This window comes from Ambystoma mexicanum, chromosome 2q (assembly GCF_040938575.1).
Source record: "Ambystoma mexicanum isolate Mex_15411 chromosome 2q, UKY_AmexF1_1, whole genome shotgun sequence".
NCBI lineage: Eukaryota > Metazoa > Chordata > Amphibia > Caudata > Ambystomatidae > Ambystoma > Ambystoma mexicanum.
The window spans coordinates 1,440,766,963-1,440,792,633 of record NC_090924.1 but is presented as its reverse complement, the minus strand read 5'-3'; the positions used below and the strand labels follow the sequence as shown (position 1 = coordinate 1,440,792,633).

The 25,671-nt window shown below is 46.0% G+C and overlaps 1 protein-coding gene across 5 annotated transcripts in view; it reads right to left on the bottom strand.

Moving 5' to 3' along the window:
* The window catches only part of LOC138570252 (zinc finger protein 268-like), a 113,052-nt gene that overhangs the window by 20,827 nt on the left and 66,554 nt on the right, over positions 1-25,671 (bottom strand). For 3 of the 5 annotated variants that reach the window (XM_069649006.1, XM_069649008.1, XM_069649007.1), the window contains 2 exons: positions 25,058-25,217; positions 24,623-24,790 (listed from right to left, as the gene is read on the bottom strand). The exons of the other annotated variants lie outside the window; for them this stretch is intronic. The gene's annotated coding sequence lies outside the window, so the exon portion shown is untranslated. The remainder of the gene's footprint in view (positions 1-24,622; positions 24,791-25,057; positions 25,218-25,671) is intronic. 5 annotated transcript variants of the gene reach the window in all.

Genomic DNA, 25,671 nt, shown 5'->3' with positions numbered 1-25,671 from the left:
AAAGGCACGGCCTCCCATGCGTGACAGGCGATAGTGGGGGACAATGAGAAGACACGCAGACTGAGAACGCAGCAGACGGGAAGGAGTGTAATGAATAAACTTTGCAGATACTCAGCACCCAAGCCATAGAAGGCACGATGCACCAAACACAATGATTTGAACAAGGTCCGACTGGCCACAGGAAGCCAATGTAGTTTCTTGAGCAGAGGAGTGATATGGGATCCAAAGGGAGGGCGGAGTATGAAGCGATGGGCAGCATTTTGCAGCAGTTGAAGCCTTTGGATCAGATAGCGAGGCTGGGGCAAGTAGAGAGAGTTACAGTAGTCGAGGGTGCTGAGAACCAAGGCTGCCACTACCGGTGCCTGGCATTCAGCAGGAATAAAGGGCAAGACTTTCTGCAAAATGCAGAGTTTAAACTGCCCGGCACTACATACACTAGCCACCTGATTGTCAAGAGACAGAGAAGCAGAGATTTTGACACCGAGATTACGGCCCGATTGGACCGGAAGAGGGCCAAGGCTCGATGGCCAGAATTGCGAGGTCCAAAAGAGGAGGGGAGACGAAGTACACACAACCAGGACCTCGGTCTTACTGCCATTCAGTTTTAGCCAATTAGTCATCATCCAGTGCCCCAAATCCTCTAAGCAGCTCCTGAGCCGTGCAGCGGTCTCAGCTTGAGTAAGATCAAGCCGGACGAGAATCTGTGTGTCATCCGCATAAGAATAATAGCGGAAACCATGTGAGTGAATGAGAAGCAGAAGAGATCTAATATAAATATTAAAGAGAATAGGAGAGAGTGCAGAGCCCTGAGGAACACCACAACGAAGTGTAGCCAAATTAGATCAGAATGGGGGAAGAGAAATAGACTGGGAGCGATCAGACAGAAACAATGTGAACCAATCAAAGACCCGGCCAGAGAGACCAGCGTTGGAAAGACGAGAGAGCAGGATGGAATGATCAACAGTGTCGAAAGCAGCTGACAAATCCAAAAGTAGGTCTGCTCCGACACCACCCTTGTCCACGAAGCATACCAGGTCATCAAGTACCGAGTTCAGGACAGATTCGGTGCCCCTCCCAGGGCGAAAACCAGACTGAAAAGGATCAAAGAGGTGAGAGGACTCAAGAAAGTTAGAAAGAAGAGGAGACACTAAAGCCTCCATCAACTTCATAAGAAACGGAAGAAGTGAGATAGGACGATAATTGGATAGAACATCAGGATCAAGAGGCGGCTTCTTAAGAAGAGGGACAACCAGGGCATGCTTAAGGGAGGGAAGAATGAACCCTGTGGAGAAGGAGGTATTAACGGCAGTGGTGATATGCTCAATCAGGTCAGCAAGGTTTAGAAGATTAAGAGGTATAGCATCGTTAGGAGTTGTCGACTTCAGTTTAGAAATGGCTGACAATACGTCAGAGGTAGAAAACTGCGGAAACGAAGACCAAGAGGCAGTTGGAGAAGGGGAGGGAGTGACAATTTGAGGGCTGTGAGCGACGGCAAACCAGCCTTTATATGGTCGCGGATAGAGATTTCTTCAAGGAAGAAATCCGAAAGAGAGTCACACAGGCCTTGCGAAGGAAGAACCAAGGCTATACCATTCTCAGGGGAAGAAAGAGATTGGACAAGATCAAAGAGGGCCTTAGGTTTATTAAGGGCTGATTGAACTTTCTGACTATAGTAGAACTTCTTAGCAGTAGTAAGAGCCTTATGATAGACCGAGAGAGAGCAGCGAAATAGGTTCTTAGCAGAAGGGGAATAATCCAAACGCCACGTTCTCTCTGCCTGACGACAGTGCAGTTTCAGTGCTATAAGATCATCAGTGAACCAAGGTTCAGGGGTACGGGTTTTGGGTTTACAGAGTTTAATAGGGCCCAGCAGGTCAGCCGAGGCTAGGAAGGCGGCTTCAAGCTTAAGTAGAGAGCAGTCCATAGCATTGCCAGAATTAGCAAGCAAAGTAGAGGTCAGGTCGAGGCTAGATACTCTCAAAGAGCTACGTTTAAGGACAGAAGGTTTAACAGAATGGGGAGGGAGAACCTGAAGGAGGTAAGAAAATGCGATCAGAAAGTGGTCAGACCAGAGCATAGGACTGACAGAAATAGAAGAAAAAGCAGCTATGGGGGCAAAAACCAAGTCAAGGGTATTCCCACGGATGTGGGTAGGTTCAGAGATCCACTGAGGAAGACCCAGGTCCTGCATAGAGGATAGAAAGTTGGTAACCGGACATATAGAAGCAGTGTTCAAGGGGACATTAAAATCTCCAGCAATAAGGAGACCAGGATGTTTAACTTGAAGCTCAAGCACAAGATTAGGAAATTGTTCGCAAAATTGGGCATCGTACCCGGGTGCACGCAGGGGAAATCAGAATGCAGCATAAACAACATTCCATTTTTAAATTATGATCAGGAATAGAATAGGAAGCTCTGAATTTAGTTTTAAAAATAAGGGCTATTCCACCACCAGGTTGAGATGAGGGACAGTCAACATGTATTATATCATAATAAGAGGGGAGGACCTGAACAATAGCAGGGCCAGAAGACTCTGTAAACCATGTTTCAGTTAATAACAGTAGGTCAAATTGGTTGTTAGAAATAAGATCATGGCATTCCAATGCATGAGCCGGCAACGAGCGGGTATTAAGCAGGGCACAGCGAATTACAGCCGTAGACATGTTTTTAGAGATGCTAGATGTAGCCTTAAAGCCTGTAGGCCAAAGAGTATTTGTAGGGGCAAGAGTGAGCAACAAGTTGCAATCATAAGGGACTGTAGAAGAGGCCATCCTCCCAGTACAACCTGTGTTTCCCTGGCTCTTGCCCGTCCAGCTGGCAAGAGCCAGGGAAGGACACAAGAGCAGGACACTCTCTTTGACCTCTGCTGAAGTCTGCCCTACGGGGGCCACCTTCTGCCAGTAAAGACTGCAGCTCAGGATGGTCTTTAGGATCCAGATCTCCAACAGGGGGAAGGTCTTCTTCCAGCTCTGAATCTTCAGCAGCTGATTCAACCTCTCCTGGTTGTTTCTCACACTCAGCCTCAGCTGGTGGAGTAGTCAGGTGTGGCTTTGGACTGTCCTCTCGGGGATGTCCTGGTTTAATGCACAGGAGTGCTATCTTTCGTGTTTCCTGAGACCTTGGGTTTCCCCTTTGTCTCCTTTTTCCTGGAAATAGAAGGTCTTCTTCCAGCTCTGAATCTTCAGCAGCTGATTCAACCTCTCCTGGTTGTTTCTCACACTCAGCCTCAGCTGGTGGAGTAGTCACAGGTGTGGCTTTGGACTGTCCTCTCATGGGATGTCCTGGTTTAATGCATAATGCACAGGAGTGCTATCTTTCGTGTTTTCTGAGACCTTGGGTTTCCCCTTTGTCTCCTTTTTCCTGGAAATAGAAGTTTGCATTTCCTAAGGACTGGGTGTTATAGGTTCTCCTGTAACAACCTCTTGAGAGTCGCCTAGGGTGAGCTCTCTGGCCTTCCTTGTCTGCCCCTGTTTCCTTTTACTGGGAGACCTGGGGGGGCTTGATACAACTCCAAGAGTTTTTAAGACATTCCCAGCAGGACTCTCCCAGGCACCTCACTTTGTACACTGACAGGTATTCTTACAGTCATATCGTTGCACTGAATTAGAGCTGGTAGTCTTGGAAGCATTTGGACAGGGCCTCCAGCAAGCTTAGTGAGGCCTTTGGGTGCCTTAGCAACATCCTCAGGTTTGAGAAAGGCTTCATCCACCACTGTAATGCTGGCCCCAGTGTCTCTAATGGCAGCGGTCTTCTGACCATTTACAAGTACACTGTCCTTGTAGTATTATTTTGTGTTATCTGGTATAGAATTATATACATCTAAATTCTGCTGTTCCCACAAAAACCAGGGGTTTCCACAGACCCAGGGACACTAAAGAAACACTGGCAGAGACTCCAATGGGGTCTTCAGCCAATAGTTGAAAGTTTCCACTTGCCATATGTATTTCTCCCTCAGGGATGAAGGCTAAGGAGGCAATGTGGACCCCTGAAGGTTTGCCCTTGCATCTGGGATCCCCTTTCACATGGTCAGTTGACCCACAAGCATAACATTTTCCTAATCATTTGACAAATGGGGGCTTCTGCTGACCTCCCTCTGGTTTGGCACCAGTGGTTTCACTAGACTGACCTGGTTTCCCATGTGGCTTACCCTTCTTCTGTTTGTGGCCCTCTTTTGGATTGGAGGTTTTAGAATTCTCTTTGTCATCTTTCTTTTGCTGCTTCCCCTTTTTATGAGTGGCCCCAGAATCCTTGTGAGTAGCCCTGTTGGCAACCCACAAATCAGCAGCTTTTGCTAGCTTCTTCGGATCAATCTCTTTAGAGTAGGCCAAATGCTGTCTCAGCTCAGGGGAGCAGGCATCAAAAATAGATTCCAACAAAAACCGATTTCTCATTCCTTCAAAACTGTTAACTCTGTAACCCTTAACCCATCCATCTAAGTGTTTCAAACATTCACACACCCAGGTAGCCCAAGGGATACCATCAGGATTTTTGAGGGTCCTAAACCTCTTAAGGTACTGGGTAGAGTTTTCCCAAATCTAGCTATTAAAGCTAGCTTCACATTTTCATACTCCAATCTTTCAAGTTCCCCCACCTCCATTACAGCATCAGTTGCAACCTGGGGGAGCCTAGAGAAAAGCCAAGGAATCAACTGATTCCCTGTGAAACCCTGAATCCCATAGTTATATTCAAAGGCGCCCAACCGATCCAAAATATCAAGCTTCACCTCATACATACTCCCAGCTTCCTTAGGCATGCGAGGTCTCTTATGACTCTGGGATAGAAACATTTTTAAGAGACAATCAAGAGCATGTTGTAATTCCATTTCCCTTAGTTTGAGATCATGCTGTTTGTTTTCAGCTTGGAGTTGTAATCTTTTGAACTCTAACTCAAATGTCTTCCAAGCCAAGTGTCACTAGTGGGGCTCACCTGTGTTTCGGTGTCAGATTCGCAGGAAGATAAATCAGATCCAGTAGGTTCTGTAGTCCGGTCTGGAGTTCCTATTTTAGAGAAGAGATAGGGTCTGTTCCGGGAACTCACCACAGTGGTTGTGTTGGAGGACAGACAGCAACCAAGGTGGTGATTCCCCTGCACAGCCCGTTGAGGGGAAAAAGCCAGTGGCACAAAAAACCTCTGTAGTTCTTTAACGTAGACAAAGCTGAGTGGAAGTCTCTATTGTTCTTTCTTGGTATGGGCTGAAATCCTTTCCTGAATGGAAGTACGCAAGAATCCAGCAAAAAACAGGCAAGGAAGTCCAAAGCAGGAATACGGCAAAGGACAAAGCAAGTAAGTTCTTTCCATCAGGAATCCAGCAGGGGACAAAGTAGTTAAGTTCCATCACGCAGGAATCCAACAGGGGACAAGGCAGGTAAGTAAATCCGAAATGTGGATTAATGAGATGGGTAACTATGGAGGACCAGAGGAAATCCTTAAATAAACAGAACTGCATAGATAAGAAAGAAAGATAACGTAACACAGCTCATGCAAGAAACAAACAGGAAAGGGAAAGTAACCGCCTGTGTTGAAAGAAATAGGCCAAAGCCAAGAAGAACTCACCGTACGATGTCGATTTGGGAATAAGAAACAGGGTGATATTGCATTCCGAGGGAAATGCTACAGACCGCGATGTGAGCCAAAGCCTAGAAAGAAAACGAGCTGCGAGCAGGGCAGAAAGGCTGACAGAATGAGGTACCGGCAAAGAGCAGCCGGAGAGGGCTGAGAGTAGAGTAGGAGGGGTTAACTGAAGGGGAATGCCCGGGAGCGGGCGGAAAGACAAGAAAGCACAACAATGAAGGGAGCCGTGAAAGCGGCAGAGCAGGAAACAAAGGTTCAGAGGACAAAGTGGAAACTACAAGAGAAATATCTGCCAGTAGGAGGTGAAGAATACGGAGGGCACTGGAACCAAAGGCACCAGCGTAGCGCAGACCGAGAAACAGTTGCAACGCAATGCGGAGGCGTGGCTACCCTCAATATGAAGTGCAACAGAAACGGAACAACTAGAATGCTGCTCAGCGCGCCGTGAAGGGTGAATCAATGGCGCTTCCACCTTCACCAAATCTTCCATTGGCCTGCCCTCATGATACCAAGAGACTCGCCTTTTATTCAGTTCTCTCCCATTCATTCCTGCCTAGCTGTCACTCACCCAGCAGGGTCGCTGTACTTGCCAGACAGTCAGCCAGCCAATCACCACAGAGTGCATTTGGGTCTCCTAGGAGACTAAGCACAGGGAGTTTCGGGCACCTCCCTCACTTCCTGCCCACCCCAGACACTCGGGCGCCAGAGGCGGTCTTCACTCCTGAAGTCCATCAAAGGCGAATGTACAAAGAGACCAAACCTGGTTTAGCGTGCAGAGAAAAACTCTAGAAGGCCCTTTCCACAAAGAAATGGCAAAAAAAGAAAACTCTGACCTGTTTTAACAAAGGGGGCTCAGACGCCATCTTGAAAAACATGGCTCTCGTGATTTAATGTTACCACAGCTAACAATAGTTCGCGGTCAGGAAAAATCATGGTAGTTTGTTGTAAAACCACTCCCACCAGCCATTAAGAGAGAAAAGGGTTGCATTTGACTGCTACATGAGTATCTAGACACAGGAGATACTAAGTAACCCCTCCAGCACTCTATTGTAAGATAGGGTGTGCTGGGACTAGGAATTTAAAAGACTAGTAAAGTCAATTTCACTTTACTTACACTGGGAAACAGTAGTTTATCCCAGAGAAGGAAGTTAAACCTTGGGAAAGCATGAAAGGCTTCCCTGTGTCACTGCACTGATGGCGCTGTGTGACACAATTGCAAAAGATGATGCCTATGGAGTTGGTTAGACTCCATAACCAAGAAAACACAGAGGTAAAACACATATCAAAATACATGAGAGAGTGGAAAAAAGGGTCACACTCTCTCCAGGTAAAAGAATCAAGTCCTCAAAATCCAGCAGAATTGCTGGGGGTCTCTAAGGTGAAGGGAATTAGCATATTTTTGAGAATTCTCCCTAACATTCATAATCTGCTCACAATAAATTGTTAGATATTTTCCCCAACTTTTGCTATTACACTCGCAATTTCAATGCTATAAAAAGTATTAAAAAGTATTTAATTATGCAGATTTAATTGGGTGTATGATTCATTAATGTATATCTTTTACCTTCTATTCAGTTATATCACTGGTCCTCGATCGATAAGACATATGTCTGTGGTTGCTATTGGTACTATATTTCAGAAGAGAATTGCCCTAGCACATCAGTGCTGCACCGCCCATTTTGGTGGCAGAAATACTAATATGCAAATGGATATTTGCCATCAGTCAAAGGTATACTGGGGCTTGGTGTCTGTCAAACCCCGTTAGCGTTGATGGCCTATGGTGGGTAAGATTTTCATAGTAATGATAAATCGCCAGACCTGTGTCGACCCCTTAACTTCCAGAACTTTTTGCTTTACTGGTGTATTATTTTTTCTTACACCTCAGTGAGTGGGCACCTTTTTACACACTCACATAGTATTTTTGTCTTTTGATGGGTGTTATTTTTTGGGCTCTCCATAACTCTCCATAGCGTCCATATGGTCGTTTCAAATGCATCCTCTTTGGAAACATTGTGGCAATAAGGGCCTGTTGTTGCTAGGTGGCCCTAGGGGCTCCACTTTTAACTTTCAATGGCTAACCTGGACAGAACTACAGTTTGTGAAGAGTAGAAATTATCCTTTGATCCGTTTTGGTGATAGTTACTATCCCCTTTCTCATTTTAAATAGACGTAACATTTAAGTTACACAGACAAACTTAACATTAATGGCAGGTGGGAATAATTTGTTGAACAATTCAAATGATGCAAGAGGCCCACCAAGACTTTAATAGAGGATTCAAACAGTCCTCACATCACAATGAAATCATGCTCCCACCTTTCTGTTAAGTATATACAAGTTTAGCATAGTTACCTTTGAAATATTCTTGAAAGTATATATAAGGTTATTTTGCTCGCCTGTGAATTGGTTGTGCTTCTTCCACAAAAGTAATGTTGTTGGTTTGAGTTTATTATTCCTGTAAGAATTGTATAACTGGGTTTTGCTTCCCCTGACATACTGTTAGCCTGTGCAGGTAAAGCCTGTCTTAGGGTAAGCCGACATAACTGTGGGTCATTCATACAGTGAAACACTGGGTTTTGCTTTGCATGGTCTGTTTTAGATAGACACAAAAAGAGTCTTAGGTTACACCTGCCTTTCAGTAGCTTGTAGTATCGGTTTTCCTTACCCTGAGTGTAACTGTGTTATCCAAAACTATGTTGAAATAATTGCTTCCCCTAGTCTGTGAACTGAAAAACAACTGTAATTGGGTATTACACCCCAAGGTCCAACTCCCCTATAATGACTGTTATCCAGATTAAAAGTTATAGGTTTGTACCATGTCTATCGTTGGAGTATCACTAGATCAGAAAAATGTATTGCCCAGTTCATTACACTATGGGCCTCATTACACGTAGTGCGATAAGGGTTTACCGGTAAGGGCACCGGTACCGGTTAACCCTTACCGCCTTACTACGAGGTCCCTTTGCGGGTTGGTACTTTAACGCCTGCTGTTTAGCAGGCATTAAAAACCAACCCGCAAAGGGACCATGGTGCAAATTACGGTACCGCAATTTGCGGCACCGTAATTAGCGCCTTCCCCATTACCATAGAGCCCTATGGGGCAAAAATGGGAATGGGGAAGGGCAATGGGGGAAGGGGGAATTACCGCCCCGCCAACCTTGGAATAGGGCGGTAATTCCCCTTTCCTCCAAGGCGGTGCCGGTATTTTACCGGCATGGACCAAGGTGCTAATAGCACCTTGGTCCTCCGCCTACCGTGTAATGAGGCCCTATGTGATTTCTTGCTGAGCGTCACGGTACACCAGATAGGGTCTACTATCCATGGTATTACTGAAATGATTTGATAGAGGCAGGGAGGCGGTTCCAGAGGGATGCCCCAACCCGAAGAAAGACCAACCACCAACTCGTTGCTTAGAGTAGCGACTGACCCCGAGGGATTTGTGTGTGAAGGCGCAAGGAGCTCGAGTAAGAAGATAAAAAAAACTGTCCTAACAGCCTCCCTGTAGCAGATGCAATAAGTTGTTACAATAAGGTATCTGTTTTATATATTTAAGAGGTGGCAGTACGTCCCGTCGTCAAGAAGTGTGATGAAAGGGTAATTGAAAGGTGTAAAAAGCATGTCCTCGCAGACATAAAATCTATCCCATGGCTCCATTTGGCTACATGGATCAGGACCTTGCATGACTTCACAGTTTCGGGCCGGCACAACCGATACCTTTGACGCATGGATAACCCATAAACTTGAGATGTTGGCTGGGTTAGCCTGCGCTCCCAAGCTATTCTCACCTTTTGTAAACTGATCTGCGCCAAGGGCACATCCTACCCAAATAGTAGGAACCAATTCTTCCTCGCCTCGGGCCCCTTCCTGACTTGCTATGGCCTTCCCAAGAAGAACCACTTTTTGTTTCACCGGTACGATTGTGCGCTTTCATGCACTACTGCAATGTTGAGCACAAGGCTACCCACTTCTCAGGGCTGCACTAGAAAGTTAGGGAACGACTCTGAAAAAATTGTTTAATGCTCATCCTTGCTTACCCTATGCACTCGCAAGGCCGATTGGCACAAGGCCTAGTCGGAGCATGAAGGCATGCTTGTTATGGGCACGCAATGTCACCTGTCTCGCATGAACGTAGACAGGGCTGCCTCAGTTGATAGATAGTCTGAACGGACATGCATGAATTATAGTAGGTGGCGTGCAATTGAAGGCTGTCCACTGTTATGCTCAAAACAGAATGAATACAACCCTGTCGGGAAAGAAGTCAAGAGATAGCTTGCAGGGGTTAACAAGGTTTAATAGTACCAAATTCAAAAACTATCAGCAAAGGTGTCTGCTGTTCTAGAACGTTGAGACTCAAGAATGAATGTGTTTGCCTTTTGAGAGAGTAATGACATCACATAAAGGGTCATACCATGCACTAGTGATAGGTAAAACAGTATTCATGATCGTGCTCCATTGGTGGATGGATGCCAGCCTACAATTTATTTATTTTTCAGGTGTATTTCGAATTCAACGTGGGTCACCTGGGCTCATCTCTCCATGGAGTGAAGGTCAGGTGGTGGGCTGATTCTTGTGGGAATGGAAGAAATTAATAAAGTCACACTGACGCGTCTTGTCCAGTCTGTTTTTTTATTGTGGCATTCTTTCACAAAACCAAAACCTACCCGTCTCTGGCTTCAATCACTGAAAACAAGCTTCTATTGTAATTTGGCCTTGAGTGAAAGTCAGCAACCGGCAGGCTAGAAGGACACAAGGTGTCGAATACCCACAAAAATGATAACATTTACTATATTAAAAGTGGACATTGGAACTTTTAGTTTCAATTTCTGCAATCTGTTATTCGGAGCGGACACTCTGCGTTACACTGAGAGAATTGAACTCTGTAACATTATGTAATTTCAACTATACATAATATTTTTGCGATTAAAAATGGCATTTGTGCTGTATGCGTATTGAATAATTCAGCGACGTGTGAATGTGAGATTTGACGCAAATAATGGACACAATGGGCCTCATTACGAGCATGGCGGTAGCCGTGACTGTATGGCAAGCACGGCCACCGCTATGCTCGGTACTGGCACCGCCTCCCGCGATTGGGCAATAACCGCCCCATTACGAGATGAATGGGCCGGTAATTGCCCATTCGCGGGTGGCGGTATTGCCAGGCTCCCGATCCCCATTCTGGCCTAAAGGGCAGAATGGGGGTGGGGAGCATGGATGCGCCTGCACCCTTTATAACGGTGCTGGCGGCATTAGGAGTTATGCTACTGGGTGCTGCACAGCCCACCATGTAAGACCTGGCGGGTTGTCAGGTACCCGCGAGCAGAACTCGTAATGCGGCGGGACGGTATGAACGGTGCCAGTGACATACCGGCACCGTTCATACCGTCACCGCCAGGGTCCTAATGAGGCCCAATGCTTTGTTATGTTGAATTATATTTATACCGCGCCATATTTAAAAAACCAAGTGCAGAATTCGCAATTTGTTTGTAAGTCTAGCAATAATTGTTATTTGTGTATAGTCTAAAGAGGAGTGAATAGAGGTTTGATTTTTTTTGGGCGGTATTGCTTACTGACATTTTTATGGGTTGTTAGCTGGAGCATATTGTGATGATTATTCATCGATGACCCACATCCACAACCTGTATGCAGGCTTGTGATATCTAAACCACTTTGTCCCGTGGAATATTCGGGTGTGCTATCAATGGTGCATTATTGTGCACCATAAAGTAGGTGTGGGGTGGAAGTGCCTGGGGATGAACTTTTTCTGAGGGAACTTGGTTCATTTTCGATCAATAATATTCCCAGTTCCTTTCTAATTCCATCGGTCTGTGGTTCCCAATATCCGTCATGTTCTTCATCCCATTGGGATCTATACCTACTTCACAGCGCTAACCTTTTATGCACATTGTGGTCTCAAATACTCCCCCATTTGGGGGGGCGCTGTTGCGCGCCACTAAGATGGCCGCCTGATCGGAGTGCTCCGATCCCACTAACATCCTACATACGAATTAATCCTGTCTGGAGCCGTGATGAAAAGAAACGGCTTTACCAACTGATGCCCCTATTCGTGCGGTACATTGTGTGCAAATCCTGTCCAAAACCGCGGAAGCACTGAGGAGTTCGCAGCTCCCCTTACACTGATAGCTCGCCCAGCGGACCGCGAGCCGCCCCTGAGCTCCAGGAGATTTCCGTGCCGGACCGAGGCTCCACCAACATTGCAGGGCCGTGTGGCGGAGGAGCACCAATCCCCGCGTTGCGGCCTTGCGACGCGTGCTTGAAGGCGGACCGTGTGGGCTGGCGCCGGGCTACCGGGCTGGTGGAGGATCGACTGTGGTGTCTGCCCACCCCCCGAACAACAGCTGGGTATGTGCGCGGGACCCCAGCTGGCTCCGGCTGCGTATCTGCCGCCGAACAAGGCCTCCGGCCGGCGCTGCGGGTGCAGGTGAGGGATCTGAAAGTGTGCGGACCCAGCGACATAGAGAAGCTCATAGAGCACGTAACAGAGTGAAGTGGGATAATATCCTCTGCATATCGGCTGACATTCAGAGACATTGAAACGTGGGAGGACACAATTCAGCCACGAAGTGGACCGGGAACTATATCACACCTGCAATCCCTTGAGGTGGTTACTTGAGGGCACTGCCCCTCTGCTATTTGCCACTGTGGCGGACCATACACGATTCTATTAATCCTGCAATCCAGACTACTCAGCTGGAGGACGAACGTTATCCATAGCCAGGCGCCCCCGACACCATCGGCCTGATTGTGCCACGTCCCGATTACATCAAGAAACCGGCCATCCAGCACCGCGAGGACCAGGGCGCTGTGTACGGGCGCTGGAGGCCACGTGGTATAACACCAGTGGGCTGCTCTGTGGTTGTGTGGAGGCAGGCCGTTAGTGACACTGGTGAAAGTCTATTTTGAGGACACATGAGACCAAAAGTGCAGGCGCGCTGCCACCAAACATTGCACAAGATCCGGTCCATTATATGCAGTGACCTGTGTTCAGCCCCACTCCAATCTAATATTCAGGTTAGCCGCACCTGCACCAGGAGCGGCCCTTGCCTGCTGCTCTGTGAGCTGCCACATAGCCAAGGCGCCGGACCCTAGGCAATTTGCCCTGATCATCAGGATCCACAGATCAGCTGATAGCACTGTAACAAGGGCTGGAACTACACCCACTACGGCCCAGTTCTTATGCTGAAATTCTCCCCCCGGCGGATACAGCGTTTGAAGCCCTTACGTTTACACTGCCCGATACGGCGGCCTACAGAGACACCAACCGAATCACGCTGCTATCCGGATTGCCACCACGCAAGGCCCTGATCCAAAAAAAGACACACCATCCTTCCGAACCGCCGTTAAGAACCCGATATACACTGCCGGGTAGGACCCGAAGGGACATGGCCTAGCTGCGGAATACCCCAGGATCTGTGCAACAACATCAGTAGGCTAAAAGATTTGATGTATTGGTGCCCAACGGGTTGCAACATATAGTTAGCTACACAAGTCCATACAGACTATATTATATCAGTGTAAGCGGCCGGCCCAACCCACATCATCAACCCTTGCTCTGCACAGGCGACTCATGGGCCGCAACGAGAAGAAAAGCACAGGTGGGAAGAAAACTGGCCCAATGGACTCCTTTACCAGCTCCCAACCCCAAGGGACGCCGGCCACCACATACATGGGGGTTGACAATCCTGCTGGGACATTGCCAGACGCCAGAGAAGATCGCTTAATGACTATGGTCCAGAATGGCTTCCTAGCAGTGAATGTCAAGTTGGACGATATTGTTTCAACGATCAGCTCCCTTAAGGCTAGAGTGGACAAGGAAAGCTCTCGCATTGCAGAAACCGAGAACAGAATCAGCACAAATGAAGATGCGATGATACAACATGGCCGAGACATAGCGCAGTTGTAGGGAGAACTATGTAAGACTCAAGCAAAATGCGAAGACCTCGAATCGAGATCTAGAAGAAACAATATCCGTATCGTCGGCATTCCGGAATCCTTCTGCTGGGGCCCTATGGTACTACAAGTAGAGGTCCTTTTGAAAACTCTTCTAGACGCAGAATCCTTCTCTTACCACTTCCTCGTTGAAAGGACTCACGGTACCCTAGCGCCACCACCCAAGCCAGGGGCGCCACTACGCACAATCATTGTTCGCCTCCTCAACTACAGGGACAGAGACACGATCCTAAAGCATTCCAGAGAAAAAGGCACCCTACAATATGAGGAAAGCAGAGTCCACATATATCCGGATTTCTCGACCAACGTCCAAATGCAACGCAGATCCTACGAACAGGCCAAAAGGCTACTAAGATTGTGCCATGTCCCATATGCCCTTATCTTCCCGGCGAAGCTACGAATTCAACATGGAGGCAGGTCGCATTTCTTTGAGAACCCTGCGGAAGCTATATCGTACATAGAGGCGTGGGAAGGGCACAAAGTTTTGCCATGGTTGGCAATAGTTTCAAAATGGAGAGACAGGTTGCATCAAGTACAGTTGTTAAGGTTAATGGCATACGCAAATCAATTCACACATTGATATTAAAAGAAGACTTTGGTACTGGGTGACAAAGGTATAACCGTTAAACTCCTTTCATGGAACATTCAGGGCCTAAACAACCCGATTAAGGCCAGAAAAACTGCATCGTACATAACCAGACATAATCCCCAGATCTTACTACTGCAAGAGACGCACGCACTAGGGCAGGTCTGTGCCAATTTCCTTCCACGATAGGGCGCACTGCGATACTATACTGAATACTCCTCCCAATCTAGAGCAGTCCTTACCCTAATACATCCGAAACTGGGCTTCCGTATCCATGGCGCTAAAACTGATATACAAGGAAGATATGTTTTAGTCTGAGGAGAGTTAGGGGGACGGAAGATGGTTATGGTCAAGACGTATGGCCCCAACATAGAAGACCCCGAATTCTACAACGCTATACATAATATGTTAATGGAAGCTGAAGACACAGCAGTGATTTGGGAGGGAGATTTTAATACCATACTCAACACAACCCTCGACAAGTCCACAACCTCACACAAAAACTTAACCAAAACTGCACTAGCTATACGACAAATAATGCAACAAATGACTATGGTGGACATCTGGCGAGAATTACATCCCCAAGAACAGCGCTTCACTTTCTATTCATCAGTGCATGACTCTGAATCCCGAATAGATTACTGGCTTATCGGTTCAAAACTCACAAACATAGTCCGGCACTGCGAAATGTACCCCCGCACCCTCTCGTATCACTCCCCTGTATCAATCACTCTTGGTGTCAGCGAAGCTACCCCGAGGGCCAGACACTGGAGAATGCCCCCTGTCCTACTTAGAGACCTGAACATTTGCGAATCAGTACGCATTGAAATAGAGGAATTTTTTCAGCTAAATGAGGGGTCGCTGGACCGGTGCGCCACACGATGGGAAACATTTAAAGTATGGGTAAGAGGTGCAATCATGGCCAAGACTACGGGACTATTGAAAGCTGTTAGACAGGAATTGGACACCATGGAAGCCAAACTTGAGCTGCTGGAGTTTGAATACACCTGCACACATAGTAAAGAAGCCCTTTTAGACATTCACACAACACTGGCAGAATTTAATAAACTTGCTGCAAGGGAGGTACAATACATGGCTGCCCCGGTCCGAGCTCGTAGATGCGGGGAAAGCAATAAAGCAGGGAGGTTCCTAGCCCAGATGCTCAAGGCCGAGAACGGCCACCCCCCTATAGCTGCCATCCAGATGCCTAGTGACGACATAGTAAATGGTGAACAAGAAATTAATTATATCTTTGCCGCGTTCTACAAATCACTATATTCTAATCAGGACACCAAAACCAAAGAAGAAATAACGGAGTACCTGCACGTGCTAGATCTCCAAACCCTGACCCCAGAAACACGCATGCTATTAGATACCCCCATATCACTTGAGGAAATTACAGAGGGAATGAAAGCATTAACCTCAGGTAAAGCCCCCGGATCCGACGGTCTAGGTGCCGAAATATACAAAGAATTCCAGACATACTAGCCCCTGCCTTACTAAAAGTCTGGGAAGAGGCAATGGAGCGTGGCGTACTACCAGACACCATGCAAGAGGCAGTGATAACTGTTCTCCTTGAACCCCGAAAACCCCCTCAGGACATGGGTTCGTATAGACCCCTCTCACTTATTAATACTGATGCGAAGATTTTCGCAAAAATCTTGTCTACCAGGCTACTGCCCTAAATGCCCATACTGGTACATCCCGACCAGGCTGGCTTTATACCAACAAGGTCCACTGCCCTTAATCTGCGCAGACTCTTTGGAGTGATGGCACAGATAGATCCAGCGGCGGATGCGGTAGTGGCATCCGTAGATGCAAAGAAAGCTTTCGACTCTGTCTCCTCGGTCTATCTATTTTTGGTCCTTGAGAGATTTGGGTTGGGACGATACTTTGTGAACTGTGTTCGGCTACTATACACATGTCCGGGAGCGAAAATACTATCTAATCAAACCATGTCATCCTTATTTCACCTAGGTAGAGGCACATGACAGGGCTGCCCCTTCTCCCCAATTATATTTGCACTTACAATAGAGCCCATGGCCGAATATGTCAGACAAAATCATGCACGTAGAGGTCTTCGTATGACCAGGAAGCCACAAATTATCTCCCTATATGCAGATGGCACCCTACTATATATCAGGAACCCCGAGGAAAACCTAGCGCCAATCATGGCTGAGGTTGAGAAGTTCTCTGAATACTCGGGGTACTGGATCAACATTTCTAAGTCGGAACTGTTCCCGCTCACGCCTAAAACTAGAGACATGTCAGACACACTTGGATTCAAATGTTCTCCTATACACATCCGTTATCTGGGGATCATGGTATCGAGAGACAAGAGTACATTGTTCACAGAAAACCATGGCAAACTCCTACAATCCCTCACAGTTAAATTACAACTCTGGAACAAGCTCCCCTTATCCCTGGATGGGCGAATATCGCTGCTTTAGATGGTTGTGCTACCCAAACTCTTATACCTTTTTTGCAACATACCGATTTGGCCGGGCAAAACATTCTTTACCAAACTCAACACACTAACCAGTACATTTGTATGGGGAGGGAAGACTGCCAGGTTGAAATGGTCCAAAATGACAGAACCCTTTGAAAAAGATGGGATCGCAGCACCAGACTTTGAACTCTATTACCTAACTTCACAGGCACACTTTGCGAGACACTGGTTTGACCCGGAAGACACAGCAACACATATTCCCCTGTAAAGATATGCGGCATCCCCCTCAGACCTACGGGCGGTAATGTTCGACCCCAATCGAAAAGACACATGCGAATATGACCCTGTAAGCACCACCACGCACGCGCGGTCTATGATATATAAGAGACTCGCCCTTACAACCCTGTATGACCCGGAGGTTCCATTGTGGAACTTCCCGGGCATAAGCCCCACATTCGATAAGGCACTCTAGGGTGCTTGGGACCCACAGAAGCAGTTCAGAATGCGAGACATGTTCCCGGAAGGGAGGTACCCTCGTTCCCAGAAGAGCCACCCACACATGAATGTATTGCAGCCATGACGGAAATGGGAGGACACAGGAAAAGTCTGTCTGCGCTATATAACCTTATCCAAACGCACTCCAAGCCATGCAACAATATTAAAGGGGCCTGGGAACGAGACCTGGGTGTGGAACTATGCAAGGCCACATGGTTGAGATACTGCCAAACGCGTATCCATGAACTCAGGGCTGCGTCTCATTCAGTTTAAAGTTCTAAACCAGCTACACTATACCCCGGCCAAGTTAGCTAAGTTTGTACAAGGCCACACAGGAAGATGCCCCAAATGCGATGCCCCTAACGCAGACTCTTATTATATGTATTGGGCTTGCCCACCGGTAACTAGATTCTGGGGGTACATGGCGGAGATTCTAGAAGACATTACGGCAATACCTGCTACACCTTCCCCATGGAAATACTTCTTTGGGGATATCGGTAAAGCTGCAGTTACCACTAGACGATTGTTTAATTTGCCATGTGTGGTTGCGAAACGAAATATACAAAAAAAATCTGTAGAGCCCCCCTAGGCGGCTGGACTTTCTGAAAGACCTATCAATGGTCAATGAACTTGAGGAACAATTTATTATAACATTGCCATTGAGATGCCGCCCTAAAGACATATGGGCACTGTTCAGACTATATTTATGCAATATGTTATCTGATGAAGAAGATAATCTGTCATCACCCTCCTAGTACTGTCAAGCAATATGAAAATATGCAATCCATAATGTAAATGTTCATAAATGTTGTTGCACTTTGATGTGAAACGCCGACTGCCGGCCAGTTTAGTCTTGTTTTAACTCTCTCTCTGAACAAAAATAAAAAATAAAAAATAAAAAAAATACTCCGCCATTTTGTCATGTGTGTGTTCATTATGTGTGGTTTGTGTTCATGATTAGGGTTCATCCGGTGCAGAATAATAGGGTAAATGGATAATTCGAATAAAGAACGGCTACTAAAATATATTTGTATTCTGTTATCTACACAGATAGATTGTACTGTTCTGCGAATGCTATAGTGTCCAGCTACTGTTGGATGGATTCTTCAATCAACAGTGGCAGATACGCCTAAACAATGCTTATTTCATTATCGTCATGTGGGACAACAGATAGGGACCGATCTGCCCTTTGGCGGTACCAACGACAAGGAGCAACCCGTCATTTCCGGTGTAGCAAGATGCTGATGCGAAAGCCTTGCGATTGAAAGTGCATCGAATCCATATCTTCTCATGAAACGAACACCATGTGCATCATTAAAAGGTTTTGCTGGTGTAACATAAGGACAAACAACAATTAGAATACTGGGATTAATCGATTGTTGATCACAATCAGCGGATCATGAGGAAGTTACAAACAACATTCCAAGAATGCAATGTTCGCTAGCTATAACTTCTATGGCAAAATGTAGTTTTGGGAGCATTCTTTGATAAATAAAAGCACTTGCTACATTGCAGACTAATGATGTTTTCTTTAAAAATATTGTTTTCCTATCAGATTTTTGACGCGCTGTGAGAGGATGTGTGTGTTTATCTTCCCAGTTCTGCGTTAACTGGTGTTATAGCGTGGGCAATGACTTGGCGCGTTTAGCTACGCTGGCCTCTAACGTCATAGAAATAGGTTCAGCATATCGTTTGGAATAGTGATGTCAGCTGAAGGGGCGGGCGATCTGTATTCTTGCCGCGAACGCCCTTGAAGTTAATGCAATGCCTCAATGGATAAGATTAGCACAAGAGGGCCGAGGCCAACCCATTGTTTTCGCATTTATAAAAGTGAGGAAATCTAAGGTAAAATGCATAGGAATTTTTTTTAAGATCGATTACATTATGCTTACAAATACATGCGGGAACGAATGGGACAATACAATTTTTGAGCGCACTTCCCCTTTAAGGAGTCTGGATTGCAAATCCAGCGCAAATCCAGACTTCCACTTCCTCAACCAGACAAATCTGCGTATTACGGTGCTTGTTGCCATGGCTTTGCTGATGCTGTCAGCAGAATCCAGACTCGACTTAAGAGACTCGCACATGGCTTCTATGCCGTCTCTAACAATAGCTAAGAATCTGTCTCTTTCCTTCTCTTCCGGAATGTGCTCAGTCACCATGGAAATGCAGTCCCATAGAGTGAGTGAAAACTTTGCTAAGGCACATATGGATTGGCCGATTTAAGAGCAATGCTCCCTGCAGAAAATACTTTCCTTACTCATGCATCTGCACCCTTGTCATGCCAATCTGGAATGATGGTAGGGTAACCTGCCTGTTTTGAAGTTGCCGTAGTTGCCTGCACCACCAGACTTTCTGGGGTGGGGTGTTTGACAAGTAGTTGGGGTCACTACTAGATGGGTGGTATTTTCTAGTTAGATTACTGTTTACTGTCAGACTTGACTCTGGCATTCCCCAAATGGCAGTCTCCCTTTTTTGAAGAGCAATGTGGAATGATAAAATGGGATCCATTTGCGGACCTTTATTAAGGATGTCTGTTAGATCATCCTTCTCGATAGGGAGAATGGGCCTACTCCATCCCAAATAATCTACAACCTTAGACATTAACTGTCTATCTGATGCATCTGCATGCTCACAAGCTTCAGGTTTACCAAACTCTAGCTCTGGTGAAGTGTCCCCTGCACTGGCTGTTTGTAAGTTGTCATAAAGGTCTTTTAGCCTTTCATGGACATTGGGTGTACCATATTGTGGGCCAATTGGCGCATCATTATCTAATGGCTCATTTTCTCATAAATTGAGGTTAGACATTTGAAATAACCGTTCCTTGGTAAAGGATTTTAAGTCATATATGTAATGGGGATTGAAGGATTCAGAAATGTTGAACTCGATGCTCGAGGAGTTGTCGATATTTTTACTGAAGTCGTTTTAGGCATCAAAGGCTTCGATGGTGTCTAATGTGCCATTGGTGTCGATGGCGCAGCTAGCATCGAAGGCACAGCTGGCATCGATCGTATCGATGACCTCGATCTCAACTCATGCTTCGCCTTACGACTCAAAGAATCCTTTGTTGACTGCTCATTGCGTCGAGGACCACGACAGCTATCGATGAGGATCTGGCTTTCGTCCCGGGCTCAAGGGCGCACACGATTTGGTTCGGGCCCTTTCCTTCCAGCTTTAGAAGGTGCGGTAGGAGCATGGCTTGTCAAGGGTTTTTGTTTCTGAAATATTTTTAGCATTTCTAACCTAAATGCTTCCCATTCAGCAGGAGTGGAGGCCTTTGTCGGACAGCTCTCTCAGGAGGAGTCTGACAATTAAGTCAAAGAGGGCGACTTGTGTTACCTCTTTTTCGACTTCCTCGATGACGATGAGAGTGGTGGAAGGCACTCCTGGACCTGGACATTTTCACCTTCTTCCTTCGAGGAGAGTCTTCTCTGGCATCGTCCGAAGAAGGTTTTTTCGACTGGGTAGTCAATGGGGATTTCTTGGGCTTCTAACTACCGCCAATTTTCCCTTTTGCTCCTTCAGAGCTTTTCGGGCCATCAACTGGCATTATGAGCAGGCCGAGATCTTGTGCTCCACGCTGAGACATCACAACCATACTAGATGTGGGTCAGTTATCGACATCTTGGAGCCGCAGTCCTGACACTTCTTGAACCCGGTCTTCGGGGTGGTAGGTGTCGAGGATTAAGACATTTTCGTGAATGAACAATAGAAACGTGCCGTAGTTATCAGAGCGTAAGCTTACTCATAAAAACGGAATTGAAGCCAATGGGCACTGCCCATGCTATATATACTTTAGATGACTTGACCTTCGAGATGGAGGCCCTCGAAGGACATCGAGTCGACTGCATTGGCCCACAGCACCCTCTGCCGAAAAATCTTTCCAAAGCAGCTGAGGCTGGATATCGAATATCAAAGATGAGGAATACGTGGGAGGACACAATCCATTCGATGTTACAATTGTATTGGGAAAAAGGTAGATTATTTTGGATACAACGGCAGGCTGTGTGGTAAGGTGGAGTAAGGAATCAGATGCCAATGTGATATATTCTAACAATTCTGTTATTCATTAATAAGGAAAAGGGCCTACATTCCATATCTCTACAGGATTACCCCACCAACTCTAAAATAGCTTGGGTGTTCGTTGCCAAGGTAAGGGTCATAAGAAAGGGTCTCTGTCTTCTGTGCAAAACCTACTCTAACCCTTCCATTAAGTTACCAAAATAGTTCAGCATTGATAGAACACAAACTACCAGGAGAATGGCTCCCTTCTCCTGGTGAACTGGTTTAGTCTTTTCCAAATGTTTCTTGAGCTTCTGATGCAACAAAGGGTTCCAGGGCAGGAGAATGACCCCATATTCCTCTGAAAGTCTCTTTAGTTCCTCCAACAGAGCTTTACAGACTTGTTCCACAATTCCAACAGTCCTGCTTGAGCCTTTCCCAAACTCTTTCTCTCTTAATGGCTCTACTCCCCTGTCCTGCTGTTTATGAGACTACTGTGACAAGGGAGCGGATTCTGGAGGCATTCTTCCCTTGTTATTAATTTTAGTGTCACCACTGTGACAAGGAAAGTAACTCTTGATGCTCCCCGCCCTTTGGCTGTTTTGCAGACTCCAATTGTAATGAGGAAGCTTACTTACCAGGGTTTCTTCTCTCAGACTTCTTTTAGTGTTTCCATTGTAACGAGAGGGATTACTTCCGAATAGTTCCCCTATTGACTTCTCCTATGTGAGAGATTACCCCTGAATGCTTCTTCTTTCTGACTTGAAGTAGTATCACTATTATAATGAGGGAGATTACTCCCGAATGCTTCTTCTTTCTGACTTGACTAAGTATCACTATTATGATGAGGGAGATTACTCCTGAGTGCTTCTCCTGTCTGGTTTCTCTTAGGCACCACCGGGACGTGGGAGGTTCCTCTTATTAAACTCTAGGCTTTTTCCGCTTTTCCAACGACTACTGTAATAAGGAAGACTACGCCCAAGTGTTTGTTTCTTTTCCTTGGCTTTTCTTAACGTCACTACTGCGTGCGATGAGGGAGATTACTCTCTTTGGCTTCTCTCAGTGTTATCATTGTAACAAAGGATATTACCCCTGAGCGTTTCTTGTGTTTGTCTTTTTTAGTGTTATCTTTGTTACAAGAGAGATTACTTCCAGACTTCTCTTGGCATTTAAAGGAATTGCCACTTGGACGAGTGGGATTTCTCCTTTACTTCTCTTGGGTTTCTATGGGACTCCCACTGTGATGATGGAGATCCATCTCATATTTCTCTTGGGTTTCACCAAGATTCCCACTGTGATAAGGAGGATCCCTCCTGTACTTTTCTGGGATTTCAAAGGGGTCACTAATGTGACGAGGGTGAGCAACCTTGATGTGGTTATATCCTGGCCCCCTGCCAGGTCTGTAAAGGTCACTGGTTCTTCCTGTGGGGTCCAGGCTAGTTCTGTCTACCGCAGGACTTCTACATCTCGGTCAGCTTCTTCTTCCTTGTGGTATGCCTCTTCCTCTGAGGCTCTGGCAGTATCGCTGTTTATGGACAAGACGGTCCACCCTCCTTGGGTCACGCCACTGCCTGAAGGTATTCTTCCTCGGTCCGGGTTGGCAACTGCCTCCCCGTTATTACTCATGTGGTCGGGATGGGATACTCTCCATCCGAACTGTGGTCCTCCCGGCTCTCACGTCCGGCTATACTGCTACTCCACGTTCGAATCTCCTGGGCTCCTTCTCCATCAAAGGTTAGCCCTTTCTCTTTTACTCAGGTATGGCTGATCCCTTCCCAGTGTGACTGCAGAGTCTTTTGTTAGTCTTGTTGGATTGATCACCAATCCTCTTTTCCTCAACTTTGTCTCTGTATGGTTGGCTGCCAACCAACAAGTATTCTTTATAGAACTTCCATTCTTCCTTTTCTCAGTACTATTGAAAAGTGTTTGTGTGAATGGGTCAGCATTACAGTAACAGAGGCTTGAGGGGCTAATAATTTTGGAAAGGTAAGAGGTTCTGAGGTAAAGAAAATTGAGTCATTATGCCACACAGGGGAGTCTCTCTCCATGAGGTCCTCCCGCATATTGCCACACCTAGGGGGAATATTCGGTAGCGACCTCACCTCCCTACCCTCATGAAGTGACAGAATCCGATAAATCATCACAGCTGTCAATTGTTGACCAATACATGTATTCAGGCGAGCCTCAAGGTACCCAAACCCATTTTAAGAATGTCAGCCTATTGATGTCAATGGATCTTATGTTATGTAAAACGTGTCAAACTGCTACAACAGTAATCATAATTAAATGCACCTTTCTGATGCACAAAGATATTTAGGCGCTTTTGCTGCAGTAAAATAAATGCTATTCAATGCTTCAGCTACAGGAAGAACCTTACTATGGAACAATCAGGGGTTCATTAGTAGTCCTTATACAAACACATTGTTAAAAACACTGACCATTTGCCTATTAAAGATCAGCTTTAGATCTGGCTGCCAGAGGATTTCTTCCCAGTCTTAAATCTGTAGCGGCTGCCATTAATCTGGTGCCACAATGATAATGACACTCTCTTACAGAACCTTGACTTAGACTACCTTGTTGATGGGTCTAGTACCTGAGATGAGACGGGCATTGATATCAGGTTAGTTTGTTCTCACCAGACAGCAAAGGATAGCACTCCGCTGCCCAATGTGTTCTCTGCTCAGTTTGCAGAATTACTGGCCCCTAGCAGATCATGCATATTAGCATATCAGCAGATGGTAACCATACACACTGAATCTCGGTGCATGGTTAGTGTGGTGCGTTGCTTTGTTTGACTATAGCGACAGGGAGGGTTCTTCGCATCATCAGGTTCACCGATATAAAATCATGACCATGTAGCACCATTTGTTGATGCCAGAATATTACCAAAATGTTATCAATTGTAAAGTGAAAAGAAGATCAAAAACTGAACAAGAAGATTTCATGTAGGAACGCTTTAACTGATGCAGCTGCTAAACATGCTGTTTCCAGATAGAAGTGGCCCTGTCAGGTACTTCTCATAACCAATACCGTATTAAGATCACAGAAGTTCCACTGTGAATTCATGTACATACAGTAAGTGCAGTGTTGCACCAAAGGATACAGAGAAAACAGATTTAAGGTTGTCTTCTGGTGAGCCGTCTTTATGTTGTGATTTTATCAGTAGCTTATAGCAACAGGAAAGACAGAGCCAATAGGCGTGTTTGGTCATAGAAATGAATGATATTAATCTCAGCAATGTTATCATTAATGACGAGGCCCAGAGCTGGCCTTGGTGGCTGAAGCACAATATTATGACCTGGGAAGGAAGGGGTAGTGCTTTTCTAGGAGACCGGAACTGTTGTGTAGACGAAATAAGCAGTTGCATTCCGTCTGTAACACAGTGTAACTGGATGTCAAATGAGTCGTATGCCAGAGCACTGGCTGCCATCACAACACTACAAACATCAGCTCGAAAACATAATATTCATGTCATTTTTCACATCGCTACTTTTCACCCCCGATGAAAAGAGATGGCCCGAACCATTATGTTACTAAATGAATAACTTACTTTTCTGTTTTCTGAATTTCCTCAACACCCTATCATGACGTAGGGGTAGCAGACTACAATGGACATGGTGGGAAGGCTGTTATCTGATGTTCCTCCTGAGAAGGTATGTGGCATTTTCCATACTTCTGTTCTCCTCCATGAGACAAGGCATTCACCATTCCTGTGATACTGGCGCAGAGAAGGAATGGATGAGCAAGACATTATTAATGGCATGAAGGACCATTGAAATAAGGCCAGATCCAGGGGAGATGGCACAATCACTTAGCTATGTAGCTCCACATATTTGTGATGACTATGTTGGATTTGATATGGGGAGAAACTGAACTAAGCCAAACCGTGATCTAGCAATGTGCTCCAATGTGAGATCAACACAGGCAGAGATACAAGAGTGACACCGTAAAACCACAGAGTTTGTGGAATGCAGTGATATATTACCTGAAGGAAGATCAAGGATTTAGAGCTTGTTTGGTGCTTTCCTTGAGTCTTTGATGAGGCAGTCAGGAGGTAGAACTGAGCGGCGTTGCGCTTTACATCAGCATCACTTTCATAATAGTGCAGACGACTGCAGATACCTTTGTTTTCTTGCAGAGGCCACCTGGAAACAATGAATTAGGACAACTGAGCATCCAATCACAGAGCACAGTCATAACCATCTCATAATGAGGAGTTGTTGAAATCTGAGGATTAACCAATAAGATCCCCTAGTTTAAACACTCAGTTGGCATAATATATGGGAGGACAGTGAGGATGTTCACCCTTCTGAGTGAACTATAAAGTGGGCTGTGCAAGTCCCAGAGGAGGAGATGATTCCCGTCTTCACTCCCTTTCTACAAGGGCAGACCTTAAAGGAGGAGCTATCCAGAAGGTTGAGAGTCTGGTGGAACCCTTAAACAGTCCAAGCACAGACTACAGAGCTGCATGCTGAAAGCTCTGTTCAAGGGGTACCAAGCTCAGGGAGTGAAGCCTATATTTCTGCTACCTTGAGAGAATTTGAATGCTGCAAGCATAGGACCTCCACCAGCAAAGTCAAAGAAGAAGGAGAGACTGTG